The following is a 14,767-nucleotide window of genomic DNA, read 5'->3' as shown; positions in this document are numbered from 1 at the left end:
CAGATTTCTTTTAATGTTTATATTTTTAATCACTAACTCTTTTTATCATTCAAAGGCTCAAACATTTACAGAAAGGGAGAGAACAGTGTAATGTATGGCATGTGCCCATCACCCTGGTTCAACTATGATTGAGCCATGGGTCAAGCTCCTCTCTCTCTCTCTCTCTCTCTCTCTCTTTCTCTCTCTCTCTCTCTCTCTCTCTCTCTCTCTCTCTCTCTCTCAATCTCTCTCTCTCTCCTTGTTTTATTGGGATAGGGTTTAACTATTTAGTTTACAATGACCTCCAACTCATGACAATCCTCCTGCTTCAGCCTCCCAAGTGGTGGGATTGCAGGTATGCAACACCATACCAAGCTCAAGTCTGATATATATATAAATCTATCTCCTGGATGTTTTTATTAGTATGTATTTATAGTATATAATGATTATATTTATTGTAGGGAGTTGACACCTGTACATAACATATCTTGATTTTTTTCGTACCCTAGCCTGCACTCCCTGCTCCATTCAATCCTTGGTCTCTTTCCTATTTGCAAAATCTCTAGTTTCATTACTTTTCCCCTTCAATTCTTTTTTCTCATCTCCTATCCCTCCCTTCTCTCACTCTCCTTTAATCTTTTATTCCACTTCCCTTTGAAAAAGATCTCCCTACTTCATATTTTCCTGTTCATCTGTCACATAATATATATTCATATACATATATATATATATATATTTGAGTTCCTCATATAAGATAAACCATGTGACAGTTAAGCATATATATCTGACTGATTTTACTTAATATTATCGTCTCAGGTTACATCCATTTACCTATGAATGCTTAAATTATATTTTTCCTTATGTGAATAGTAGTACTCCACTGTGTTTAAATACCACATTTTTCTTATCCATTCATCTGTTGATGGGCATGTAGTCCATTTCCAAGATTTAGCTATTACAAAAGGTATTGCTTTAAACATTGGTATGCATGTATCCCTGTAATATGAGGACTTTAACTCTTTTGGGAAGATAGCTAGAAGCAGAATAGCTGGGTCAGATGGAATTTCTATTTTTGGTTTTCTGAGGAATCTCTACAGTGATTTCTGTAGTGGTTGGACTAGTTTATATACCACCAACAATGTAGAAAAGCTTTTCCTTCATATCCTTGCCAGTATTTGTAATCACTTGATTTTTTTGACAGTAGCCTTTCTGTCTACTGTAAGATGGCATGTCAGTGCTGTTTCCATTTGCATTTCTCTAATGACCAGAACTTTTTTTCACGTATTTATTGGTCATTTGTATTTCTTTTGATTGGATCTTTTGTTTTGGTGGGTCAATTTTTGGGGGGTTCAGTATATATATTAAATGTTAGTCTTCTGTCTGAGGAATTGCTGGCAACATTTTTTCCCACTCTGTAGGTTGTCCTGATTTCCTTTGCCTTGCAGAAACTTTTTATTTGTTTGATCCCATTTGTTGATTTTTGGTATTATTTCTTGTGCTATTAGGGTTCTGTTCAGAAAGTCCTTGCCTGCACCTACGTCTTCAAGAATTTTACCTATTTTATCTTCCAGCAGATTAAGTGTTTCTGCTATAACATTGAGATCTTTGATTCATTTTGATTTTAGTTTTATACATGGTGAGATATATGAGCTTGGACTTAATCTTTTGCATGTGAATATCCAGCTTTTCTAGCACCATTGTTGTGGATTGCATCTGAATGTCCCCTCAAAGCCTCATGCAGTCATAGGTGAGGCTTTTTGGAAATGGCTGGACCTAGTGTGTGTGCTGCTGGAATCAAGGATGTGATCTGGGATTGCTTCATGGTGCAATGCCAGTATTAAGGCTGGTCCACCCTGGGTGTGAGTGCTACCTGCCCTAAGGGTGGGTAGGTGAGTAAGATATAAGTGACAGAAGGAGCATCATTGCTTGTTACTTGTCTCTTGCTGCTTGCTGTTTTGCTGTTTCACTGCTTTGCTGTCTTCTGCCCACCATGAACTATTTCTCCTCTGTGATGCCCCTCTCCAGTACCTTAGAGTCAGCCAATTATGAACTGAAGCCTCTACATACTATGAGCTAAATAAATCTTTCCTCCTTTAACTTTGGAAGTCAGTTATTTTGTCTCAGCAATAAGAAAAGTAACCAAGACAATCATGTAATACAGGGGCTATCTTTTATCCAGTGTATTTTTGGGTACTTTGTCAACAATCAAATAGCTGAATGTGCCTGGGGTTGTTTCTGCATCCTCCGTTATGTTCCACTGGTCCACATGCCTACTTTTGTACCAGTATCATGCTGTTTTAATTACAGTAGCTTTGTAGTATAACTTCAAATTTGGGATTGTGATACCTCCTGCTTTGCTTTGTTATCCAGGGTTGCTTTTGCTATACTGGGTCTCTTCTGATTCCATAAGAATCTTAGAATTATTTTTTTCTAGACCTGTGAGAAATGATGTTGGTATTTTAGTTGGGACTGCATTAAATCCATATATCAGTTTTGTAAATATAGCCTTTTGATTATATTAGTTCTGCCTGCCTAGAAATAAGAGATATACTTCTACTTTTCTCATGTCCTCCTTGATTTCTTTTTTCAGAGTGATATAATTTTCACTGTAGAGGTCTTTCACTTCCTTGTTTAGGTTAACTCCTAACTGTATAATTTTTCTTGGTGCTATTTTTTTTTTGTCTTTTTGAGACAGGGTCTTGCTATGCAGTTCAGGCTGGCCTTGAGCTCAGTTTGTAGTCCAGGCTGGCCTCAAACTCACAATAATACTCCTGCCTCAGCCCCCCTAGTGCTGGGATTACAGGTGTATGTCATATATTACAGGTGTGGTGAAAGTCACCACACCTGACTTTCTTGATGCTATTGTTAATGGTACTGTTTTCCTAATTTCCTTCTCAGTAATCATTGTTAGTATATAGAAACACTATTGATTCTTGTGTGTTTATTTTGTATCCTTCTACATTGCTGAGTTTTGTTATTAATTCTTGGAATCTCTGGGCAGAACTTTTTGGGTTTTGTAAGTAGAGAATCATATTATCTGCACATAATGGTATTTTGACTTCATCCTGTCCTGCATGTCTCCTTTTTATTTCATTCTTTTGGCACAGGTTTCTGTGACCTCAAAAGGTGTGAGGATTTCTCTCCACCAGCAAGCAAACTGTTCTGCAGTGAATGCCAGCTGTGTGTCCTTTGATCCACTTTGGTTCTGACACTATCTACCAGAGAGAGTGATGGACCCCTCAGATTGAAGGCTCAGCTCCCAAGACTGTTCCTCCCTACACCTAGATACCAGTCACAAGTCCCACTTGTTTTACTTGTGCTTCTGCCCTGCAGGCTATAAGTTGGAGATTCTTACAACTGCATCCTTATATTCAATTAATTTCTCCAAAGCAGCTCGCAGAACTCAGGGAACATGTTTACTAGTTTATTCTAAATCATTTGATAAAGGTATAGGTCAAGAGAGGGCAAGGTGGTACAGAGCTTCTGTGACCTCTCCAGGTGCAACCTTCCAGGAACTTCCACACGGCCAGCTCCCTGGAATCTCTCCAAATCCTGTCTTGAGATTTTATGGAGACTTCATTGAATAGGTGAGTGAAGCATGAACAACTCTGTTGAAATGTGATTGAACAAAAGGGGTATGCTTTAACGTTAACAGACTGGGTGGAGAAGCCCAGCCAGGCCTGTCTGGTCAGATTCTTCTTAGCTCTCTGTGCGACATTCCTACCTCCAGGGTATTGGACAAAACCCCTTAGGAATAAGAGGGACTTGCACTATTGGACAAGGGTAGGTCAGAAAATTTCTTTATGGCACACTCTAAAACAGAAAGACGGGGACTATTTGAGGACATGTAGCTAGAGGAATTCTAGTTTTGATAACCTGCTTTGGGGAGGGCATTATATGCCAGGAAATAGAAGTGACACCCCAAAAATAAATATCATGACATCACAAAGGTTAGCTGATTAACAGTCCTATTCCATCTGCCACCTTGATTCCCCTCACTATATAAAATAACATATTCACAGTTTCTGGGAATAGGATGTGGACATTTCTCAGAGCTATTACTGTGCCTAACACAGGTGGTATATGAGCCAGATGGTCTTGTAGTTCCAGAGGAAGAGGTTGGAAAACAGAACCTTATAAGCTGATTGTTGTTAGCTGCATTTGGCAAAGATGTTCCATAGAAGACGTGAGCTCAGAAAGCTATTGCTAATTTTTAAGTAGAAATTAGAGGAGATAGAGAGGTTCTAGACATTCAGAGCTCTATAGGTTTGGTAAGCCCTCTGCTTCCAGTGCCCAAAGAAAGATGAAATTTAAATAAATGGGGCTATATACAGGAAATATTAGGATACACTTTCTTCTTTTCATTCATTTTTTTTTCTTTTTTCTTTCCAATGCTAAGAAATGAACCCAGGGCTTCATGCATGCTAGGCAAGTGCTGTACTACTGAGCTACACTCTCAGACAATTTAAACTGTTGTATTTAACTGCTAAATTGTCCGGGCTGGCTTCAAACTGGTGATTCTCCTGCCTTAGCCTCCTCAATAATCAGAATTACAAGTGTTCATTAGAGTGCCCAGAAGGATAAACTTTCAATTGATTAAAGAACCCTTGAGACAAAGACAAAGCATCTGGTGTTCAGTAAAACTTTTCAGTTGGATAAAATGATTCAAACCAAAGATAAATGTGAGTTGTTTCCTTCTTCTGAAAGAATTGCTTGTCAGCTTCGGGTAGGCCCCAAGAAGTTGAAAATAGGGTATGGCACATGAATGGGCCAAGTAAAATAGGGTTGAACAAGCACTATCAAGAAAGACCTGGGTTGTGGTCATTGGTTGGAACTAACTGATGTGACTAGATCATGAGCCTGCTAGGCTTGGGGAAGAAATGCAAATCCAAGAAAGCATAACCCTGAGACTGCTTCAGATATGAAGCAACCTAAGGGAGGTCTCTCCTAAATGTCACATTCAAATGCGGCTGGAAAGGATGTGGAATAGGAAAAAGTCCCAGATATCAGAGCTGGGGGCCACAGATCACAGGGACAGGTTGCTGATCAAGGAATACTTCTACTCATGCAGGGCCTGCACAAGCAAGAGGCAATGCTGGTATTTGCCTAAGGTAAGAAGTTTGTGAGGCTATAAAAAATAAACCTCTCAGATCGAAGAAGATTTCAATAAATGGAAAAATATTCCTTGCTCATGGATAGGAAGAACCAGCATCGTGAAAATGGCCATACTCTCAAAACTGCTGTACAGATTCAATGCAATTCCCATTCAACTACCATTAGCATACCTCACAGATCTTGAGAAAATATGCCTTAAATTCATCTGGAACCAGAAGAGACCCAGAATAGCAAAAGCAATCCTGGGCAACAAGGACAAGTCAGGTGGAATCACAATCCCTGACCTGAAATTATACTACAAAGCTACTGGCATAAAATCAACCTGGTACTGGCTAAAAAACAGGCCTGAGGATCAGTGGAACAGACTGGAAGAAACAGCCACAACCAAAAACACACTCAGCCACCTAATCTTTGATAAAGGGGCCAAACAAACTAACTGGAAGAACAATAGCCTCTTTAATAAATGGTGCTGGAAAAATTGGCTTGCTACCTGCCAAAGACTGAAAATAGACCCAAGTCTATCACCATGCACCAAACTCAAGTCAAAATGGTTCACAGATCTCAATATTAAACCAGAAACACTAAATCTATTGGAAGAGAAAGTAGGTAAAATCCTTGAAGACATAGGGGTAGGCAGAGAGTTCATGAACAAAACCCAAAATGCACGTGAAACACTTGAAAGAATCAACAACTGGGATCTCATCCTACTGAAAAGTTTCTGCACATCTAAAGAAATCACCAGCAAAGTAAAAAGAAAACCCACAAACTTGGAAAAAATTTTAGCTGATTGTCCCTCAGTCAAAGGGCTTCTATCTAGAACATATAAAGAATTAAAAAATATCAGCCCCTCCAAATTCAAAGACCCAATCCAAAAATGGGCAGCTGATATGAATACACACTTCTCAGACAAGGAGAAAATATTCAAGCGGCAAATAAATATATGAGAAAATGGCAAATAAATATATGAGAAAATGTTCAACATCATTAGTCATTTGAGAAATGCAAATTAAAACAACATTGAGATTCCACCTTACCCCAGTAAGAATGGCTAGCATTAAGAAATCAACCAATAACAAATGCTGGCGAGGCTGTGGAGAAATAGGAACCCTTCTCCACTGCTGGTGGGAATGCAGACTGGTGAAACCACTGTGGAAATCAGTTTGGAGATTCCTCAGAAAACTAGGTCTAGAGGTCTCATTCAACCCAACTGTCCCCCTGCTGGGTATTTTCCCAGCAGATCTAAAAACATCATGTCACAGTGATATATGTGCACCTATGTTCATAGCAGCACAATTTGTAATTGCTAAAATGTGGAAGCAACCCAAATGTCCATCCACCGAGGATTGGATAAGAAAATTGTGGTACTTTTATATAATGGAATATTACTCAGCTGTAAAGAAAGATAAACTCGAGGCTTTTATAGGTAAATGGTCACAACTTGGACCATACTCATAAGTGAAATAAATCAAACATACTTGTGCAAGCACCACATTGTTTCACTAGTGTAAAACCTGAAAGAGTTAATTTAAACTAGGAGGTATGATAGACATTGTGAAATGATAGGAAAGCATTCAGGGGTAAAGGGCAACTGGGATGTGGGAAAAGAGAAGGGAAAGAAGGAGAAATTTTGTATGCATATATATGCAGGATAGTTAACATGGCTGTTCTACTGTCTTCTATTTCTTTGCTGAAAGAAACTGTCAATTAGTCCTTGGTTGATTAGTATTGCATGTCTCTATCTGTTTTCATGAGAAACCACTTTGAAGATATCAATATGTAATACAACAAGCATTGTTAATTCCCTACCACTTTGTTTGTAACTCCATATTGTCTGTACTGTTCTTTTGCTATTTTGTAAAATGTTGTGTTTCTGTTAATGTTTTCCTCCTTTTATTTTTAAAATAAAAAAATAAACTTCTCAGTAATCTGAATGATGAATATCTTAATGCAATATTTTATAAAGTAAAAGTCAATGCAGTGTAACTCCTGATAAATACAATATTAATATTTGAAATAAAGACAGAACTTCTGGGGTGGCACACTATGCAAGTGTAGATCTCTCTTGGTGGGCTCTGTCAAGAGATGGAGCCCCAGTGTGGAAGTAGACAGATTCTCCAGCTAGCACGTGCATAGGTGCCTCTTGGCTGTCACTCTCTCTTAACAGACTGTGTATGAGTGAGACGTGTAGCTTTGATGTGCTAAGCCACTGATATTTTAAGGTTCATCTGTTCCTCTGGCCTAACTTAGCCAGTGCTGAGTTAGCCTATGCTTAGTTATGCTGAGAAGGTGGCTGGTGAGTTTTAGAATCCAAATTGGCCCAGCACATTAAAAGTGGAGACCGGGAGAAATGAAAATCATTGATGTTTGTACCTCTTTTTGAGAGTATGCACCACAGAAGAAAAACTAGAAATTTCACTTGACCCAGATATCTTTTAGATATCTTCTCAAAAGAGTGAAATTCATCATATCACAGGAATACATGCATACCTGTGTTCACAGCCACATGATTCATAATAGCTAAGTCTTGGAGATGGGCTATGTGTCCATCAACAGATGGATGGATAAAGAAGATGTGGTATTTACACACAATGGAGTAATATTCTGCCAAAAAAGAAAGATAAACTTGAGTCATATGTAGGATAAAGGATCCACCTTGAGATTTTAATGTTATGTGATATAAATGAGACACAAAAAATTTAAATACTGCATGGTTTCTCTTATATGAGAAACCCAGAGTATAAATAAAGAGCAGAATAAAAGAAAGATAATAGGAAGTAATGAGATAGATCTTCCTCAAGAGGGAAAGGGATCAAGAAATGAGGGAGAGAGGAGAGAGGGGAAAAAGGAATTAAGATGTGTTGTGTACATATGCCAATTCCTCATCAAGATTGTAAACATTATGTGCTACAAATACATACCAGTGCAAATGGATAATAAAAAGATATATATTTATGTCTTTTATAAATATCTGATTACTGTGTCTTTACAGCAGTTAATGTTCACTACAAAGTTGAAAGGAAAATACAGATTCCCCACCTATCCTCCACCCCACACATGTTTATCCATATCTTCCACCAAGTAGTCCATCAGTACAGTTAATGAATCTACACAAGTCATACCTGTCAAGCAAATCCTGTGGTTCACGTGAGGATTTACTGTTAGTGTGGTACATCCTATGAGGTTGCGCAAATGTACAGGGATATGTATCTGCCACTATAGCACCATGTAATGTATTTTAACTACCCTAGAAATCCTGTCTGATCCATGCAAGTTTTGTCTGTCCTAACCCCAGCAACCAAGCACTGATCTTTTTGAGAATATCATACAGTTGGAATCATATATTACATAGTCTTTTAGATTGTTCTTCACTTAATATTATGCATTTATGATTTCTTCATGACTCTTTATGACCTGATAGCTCATTTCTTTGTAGTGACTGTCTGGATGTACCATGATTTATTTTTCTGCTCACCTACAAAAGGACACCTTAGTTCCTTACGAGATGTGCCAATTAAGAATAGAGCTGCTATAAACACCTAAGTGCAGGTTTTTATGTAGACATTTTCAGCTTTATTGGAGCACTGCTGGTGGTTAGAATTTGTTTACTTTTCTAAGAAACAGCCAAAATGTCTTCCAAAGTGGCAGAACTGTTTTGTGTCCCTTCTAGCAATGAACAACAGTTCCTGTTTTCTGTGCATATACTTTTCAGAAATTAAAAAGAAAAATTTTTCTAAAAATGAATATTTGGACTTCTTACAAAATTTTTCTTTTTTTTTTTTGAATCATAACGGTGTTGAAGCATTCACAGAAGAATTGAGGAGATGTGCTTTTCCTTGGGAACCACAGGACCCTCATGCAGTAAGCTTTCCTCGTGAACATATCACATGCAGTAACGCTGAGCACAAGCCTTTTAATTTTGCCCTCTTCTGGAATCTTGGTTTGAGCACAATGATGATCAGTCATCCAATATATTTCTTCCTGTTGAGATGATGGGGAAGCAGGAGGATGAGGGCTGATTTTCCCAATCTCTTGTTTTTCATCTCATAGGTAATTAGGACTTGAGATTCAGTAATTAGTGATTCACCCCAGCATGAAGTTAACCTCTGTCATCATCATCGAATTTCAACCCATTAAGTGCAGCTCACTTTGCTCAGTCATGTATTTCTGAACTTTTATACAATTTTATTATTTTGCTGTCAAATTGTATTTATGTTTTAGTGGTCTTTATTTTCTCTTATTCATATATCAACATAATTGGAACTGATACGTTTTTCTGTCCCTAAGTTCATCTGCTGTGGAATTAGGGGTCTAAGTAAACATTTAACTGTACTAATATTGTTCATTTTTAATGATTATGTAGTAGAATCACTGCTTCCTGCTGATTTTTTATTCTTCTCTGTTGTAAATATTTAGCTTTCAGGTTGTAGACCAACAAGCTTCTAAAGAACCTTCTAGTAGCTGGGCATGTAGCTCCTGGTAGAACATGTGCTCAGGATGGTGAAGCCTTGGGTCCAATTCCTAGCACCAAAAAATATAAAATAAAATTAAAAAGTCTCCTAGTTCTGAGACTACCAGGAACAGAAAACTTGGCGATGGTTCCTAAACATTTGGGCAGCTATCTGTGGACCTCACCAAAGCGATATCTTCAATAGTTATGCCTCTGAATTCAAAAGAGAAAAGCCTTATGAAGGAAGTCAGAGGTTGACTTTTCTTGAAAATATTTTCCAGCAGTGTAGAACTTCTGAAGATACACAACCTAGGAGGCTTCAGGAGGGAAAATATCATGGTTTCACAAAGGGACAGGAATAGACAACTTACAGAAGAAACAGATGAAATGATGTTCAGTTGCACTTGCGGTAATTGAATAAATAAAGAATTCTAAACAAGGTATCTTTCAGTCTTTGAACTGGAATAGATATCCTTACATTACCACACAGTAGATGAAACACTGTGACCTGGCTGGTAGGACTATAACTAGTCCTGAAAATTGGGAGCCAGACTTTAGGGAGATGGGAGGGGGAGATAGCGAAGGAAGGAGAAGAAAGGGAGGGATGAGAAGGACAAAGATGTGATATATATATATGTAGTATATATGGCATATATATAAATGTGATATATTATATATATTATATACATATTTTATATATATATAATATATATATATATACACAAATTTCATTTCCCAAGATGAATGTATTTATTAGGTATTGTAAATCTATACTAATAAAAATAAACCAGTAAACAAATATTCTTAAAAATAATTTGTAGTACTTATGCATTCTATCATAATAAATTTACTCATAGCAATATATTTAAACTATGTAGTTAGGGGATGGGGATATAGCTCAGTGGCACAAGTGTCTGCCTAGCAAGCATAAAGTCCTGAATTTGATTCCCAGTGCCAAAAATAAAAAAAAGTAAAATAAAATATGTAATTAATTGTGTAGATAGTAACTTTTATATTCTAAAATATTTATTTCAATGACTAGGAGTCCTAAACAATAAAAAAGGAGAACAGACATTAATGTTCAAAGGTAGAAGCATGGTTACATGTCTTATATACCAGCCCAGATGCTCAGAAAATGGTGAGCTTTTCATGTTTCTCTCTTAATTCACATCCTAGCTGTAAAACGTTTGGCAAAAATTTTAATCACTCTTAAGATCAGTCTTCTCATCTGAAAAATGGGAACAACAGAGTTTGAAGTTCACTGATATTATACAACAAAAGCCTTTTATTACAAATTCTCCACTTTTGGTTTTCACTAAGGCCTATTTTTGCTGACCAGAGCTGTATTTTCACTGTGTGGAGCTATACTGACTGTCAGCCTGACTAGATTGAGAGCTGCCTAGGAGATTTGGAAAGCACACTTCCGGCAGGGTCTGTGCGGGTGTTTCCAGAGATGACTGGCATGTAGACCTATGAACTGAGGGAGAAAACAAGCCTCACCTGCCGCCAGTCTTGGGCAGCACCTTCCAATAGGCTTCTAGTCCGGATGGAAGAAAAGCAGAAGGAGGAAGTCTGCCAGCGCGCGCAAGCTCAGTACAGTACAGTTAGAGCAGAGCGTCTCTTGCCTCTGCCATTACTGGTGGCCAGCAGACTTTAGCTTTTTCTCCTTTTTTAAGGCAGAGGCACAGCAGTGGCTCTCCAGGGGCCATCTAGGACTTCGGTTTCAGACTAGCGCTGCGTCATTTTCTGCTCTTTATCTGAAGCTTCCAGCTTCTTGGATCAAGCACTAGCATGCAGACAGCCATTGTGGATTATCCAGCTTCTCATCCTGTAAACCAGTCTAAGAAATCCTCCTATATACATATATATTAATTTATATAGGGACCATTGATTCTCTTTCCTCTGTACGTTCTTTTTCTTAGGTATTTGTCACAGCAATGAGAAGATAACACAGAATCATTCTAGCTCCTTGACCCAGACTAAAGACTGAAATTCTTAGAGGCTCACTTACTTATACGTAAAGGGGTTAAGAAAACAACTTGCTTATGGGTTATTTTGAAAATTAAATGAGAAAAAAAAAGTGCTCAGCATGATTCCTGGCACCGAAGAACTCAGTGGGAGATTTGGGGACGCGCCCTTCTATAGCACTCATTATCACCAGGCTACTTCTTTGATTTCCCAGTGTTCCTGGTACTAGGAAGCAGGTGTGATGGTAGTGTATAAAATCTTCTGTGCATCAGTAGGTCTGCCTCTCATCATACTTTTGTGAGTTTGAGAGCCACGAGTCAGGTTTTTGAGGCTAACCTATCGCATACACCAGCAAAACTGAGTTTTGAAAGGGCACACTTAAGATCAGGCCCCCAAATAAAATATTAAATGAGATACTGTATTATCTTACTGAAGAGATCAGCCTCTTCAGAGAAATCCACACTTTTGAGTTGCTTGTGCAATAGTTAACACAAAAGCCAGGCACTTTGATGACTCATTTATGTCCATCATCTCATATATACTCAGGGTCTTCCCTGTTCTGACTGACCTTCAAGATAAGATTGCATCTGTTATTTACCGTTTGCTGTGGTTTGAATGTCCTGTTAAAACTTTGTTTAAAATTTAATTGCCATTGCAACAGTGTGGAGAAAAGGGACTGTAAGAGATGATTAGGTCATGCAGGTGCGGTTCTCATGAATGGATTAATGCCTCTGTCACAGGAGTGAATTGCTACCTAAACAGTTGAGTTCAGTCGTCATACCCCTGTGTTTAACTGGGGTGATCCCTTCTGCCATGTATGTTACAGCAAGGAGGACTTTACCTGATATGATCTTTCTGCTGAGGACTCCCCAGTCTCCAAACCATGTGCCAAATAAACTTCTATTGTTTATAATTTTCCCTGTTGGTAGTGTTCTGTTATAGCACACTATGGGAAAATGACGGAGATACCATTAATCCCTTTGCTTTCAAAATGCTTTATAACACTGCATAATGGAAATTTTACCCAGTGAAATTTCAAATGAAACAAAGCAAAGCAGAATACTTTATCCTTCCAGGTTAAAAGAAACAACTAGCAAAATTATTCACATTAGATGCCCCCCCCAACCAGTTCACCAACATGTATCCTCTTCTGTTCTTTCCCTGTGACCCTCTTACATCACCATCTGGTAATCACTGTCCGTCTTTCCTTTCCTCTCATCAAAGACTGCTTAAGTGCAGGGGGTGGGGGATGGGGACCAATAACCTCATTCACATGAAAATGTAAATTAGTAATTCCCTGCAAGTCTTAATAGGGTCTCTCCCATGGGGAATTTATATTTTAATGTGAACCAAAGGACCATATCCATAAAAGTATAATTTCAAAGATTGAAAAATTAAGTAGAAAAGGTCACTTAAGAAGGTCGTAGGCACTTATCAATCCTCTCTATGTATCAGGTCGTGGGCACTGGAGCACAGTAAGATCGAGAGGAAGAGCCAGGAAATGAGCACTAGGCAGAACATTGTGGACGCTCTTGGGTAAGCCAGAGCAAAGACAGGGGCAGAATGTGGAGTGAGCTGGCTTGGTGGCAGGTGGATGTCAGTGGTCCACTCCCCCAAAAGTCAGTGCAGGGGAAGCTCAGCAAGGGGGAAGCCGGCAGCAGCCCTGGCATACATGGGAATGTCTGGCAACAGGCAGTTTACAGACATCTGGACAAGGAGCAGCACCGCCAGAAAGCATGGTTTCCACAGGGGTTTGAGGTTTAAGGCTGGTTTAGTTTTTAAGAGAACTGGGATAAAAATTTTAAGCTAAAGCTCAGAGACCTGAGCATCCAGCCAGGAAGCCAAAGTGACACCTGGGACTTTAGTGATGCAACTTTCTAATTTCCTGGACCCACTACTTACTCAAGAATGATAAGACCCAACCCAAATGGTTTAGAGAAAGGAGGCCACACATTTGATGTGAACATAACCTTGTTTGTCCCTTTGCCTAGCTCCACTCAGTTCTTTAGTAATTTTCTTCAATGTGTGGTTTTGGAGCATCTTGGTACTCGATCTTCTGATCGTCCTTTGCAGGTTCTCAGCTTTAGTTCTTGTCCCAGTCCCCCATTTCTATTTTTCATCAGTTAACTTCTTTTATTTTTTACCACTGGTTCTGGTGCTGGCTTCTTTCACTCACATCCCATTTACTTTCCATGCAGAGTAATCAAGAGATGATGTATTAGTCGGCTTTTCATCATTGTGACCAAATACCAGATATACACAAGGTAAAGGAGGAAAAGTTTATTTGGCTTATGGTTTCAGAGGTTTCAGTCCATGCCTCAAAGCAGGGACATCACAAAGGCCTTTGCAGAGGAAAGCTGTTGAATTCATGGTAGCCCGGAAGCAGAACACTGGAGTGCTTTCTTTGGGTTAGCTAAGGGACCAAATACTCAACCACCAGACTGACAACTCTTAAGATGTGTGTCTTGTTATTCCCCACTTGATAAATGGTGACATTGAAAAACAGATTTTTCAAGTAAGTACCCACAGTAGCAAAAGTGTTAAGTGTTACAGGAGTTTATAGTTATTGAATATTACATCAATTTTAGGTCTTTTAACTATAAACAATAGAAAATTGAACTACAATTACTTTAATGATGCCATTAATTACTTACTGTACAAAAAAATGTAGAGGAAGAAGATTTCAAGTTTGGTTCCCAGTGGTTCATTACTACCCTCCAATACGAGGAGCTTCCTTGTTTTTGTCCTGTCTTTCTTAGATGTTGATATTCCACATCTCATGGTACCAAAATAGCTGCAACAACTCCAGGCTTCATGCAGATGACAACATCCCAAGCATTCCTATCATGTATCCCATATTAAAGCCCACATAGTGTACTTCTCATCTCTCATTGGCCAGAATAACATCATATATTCATGACTAAACTGATCACTTAACAAGAGGCAATTCACTCAGATTGATCTAGACAAGATTAATATTAACCTCCATTGGCTGAGGGGAAGCCTTTTTAACAGTCAAACTTCTCTGCAGCAGGTAAATAAAATCAAGGTTCTGTCAATGGTGAAGAAAGAGAAGAAATGCTGGGAAGGCAACCAAAAAGCCTCTCGGCATCTTTTACTTTGTCTGCTGCTGTGTTGAGCATCGTGTTATCAAATATGTCCAATGAATGCAATTTTCAAAGGTTGTTATGAGGCTCACACTGTAGATTTCTCTTTGAAAGTGGAGGTAAATTCTATAGACTCCTTCAGCTTATAAAT

Source organism: Chinchilla lanigera, unplaced genomic scaffold, assembly GCF_000276665.1.
Source record: "Chinchilla lanigera isolate Chin_1 unplaced genomic scaffold, ChiLan1.0 scaffold00014, whole genome shotgun sequence".
NCBI classification, from domain to species: domain Eukaryota; kingdom Metazoa; phylum Chordata; class Mammalia; order Rodentia; family Chinchillidae; genus Chinchilla; species Chinchilla lanigera.
The sequence above is the reverse complement of the archived record's forward strand: the minus strand, read 5'-3'. Positions refer to the sequence as shown.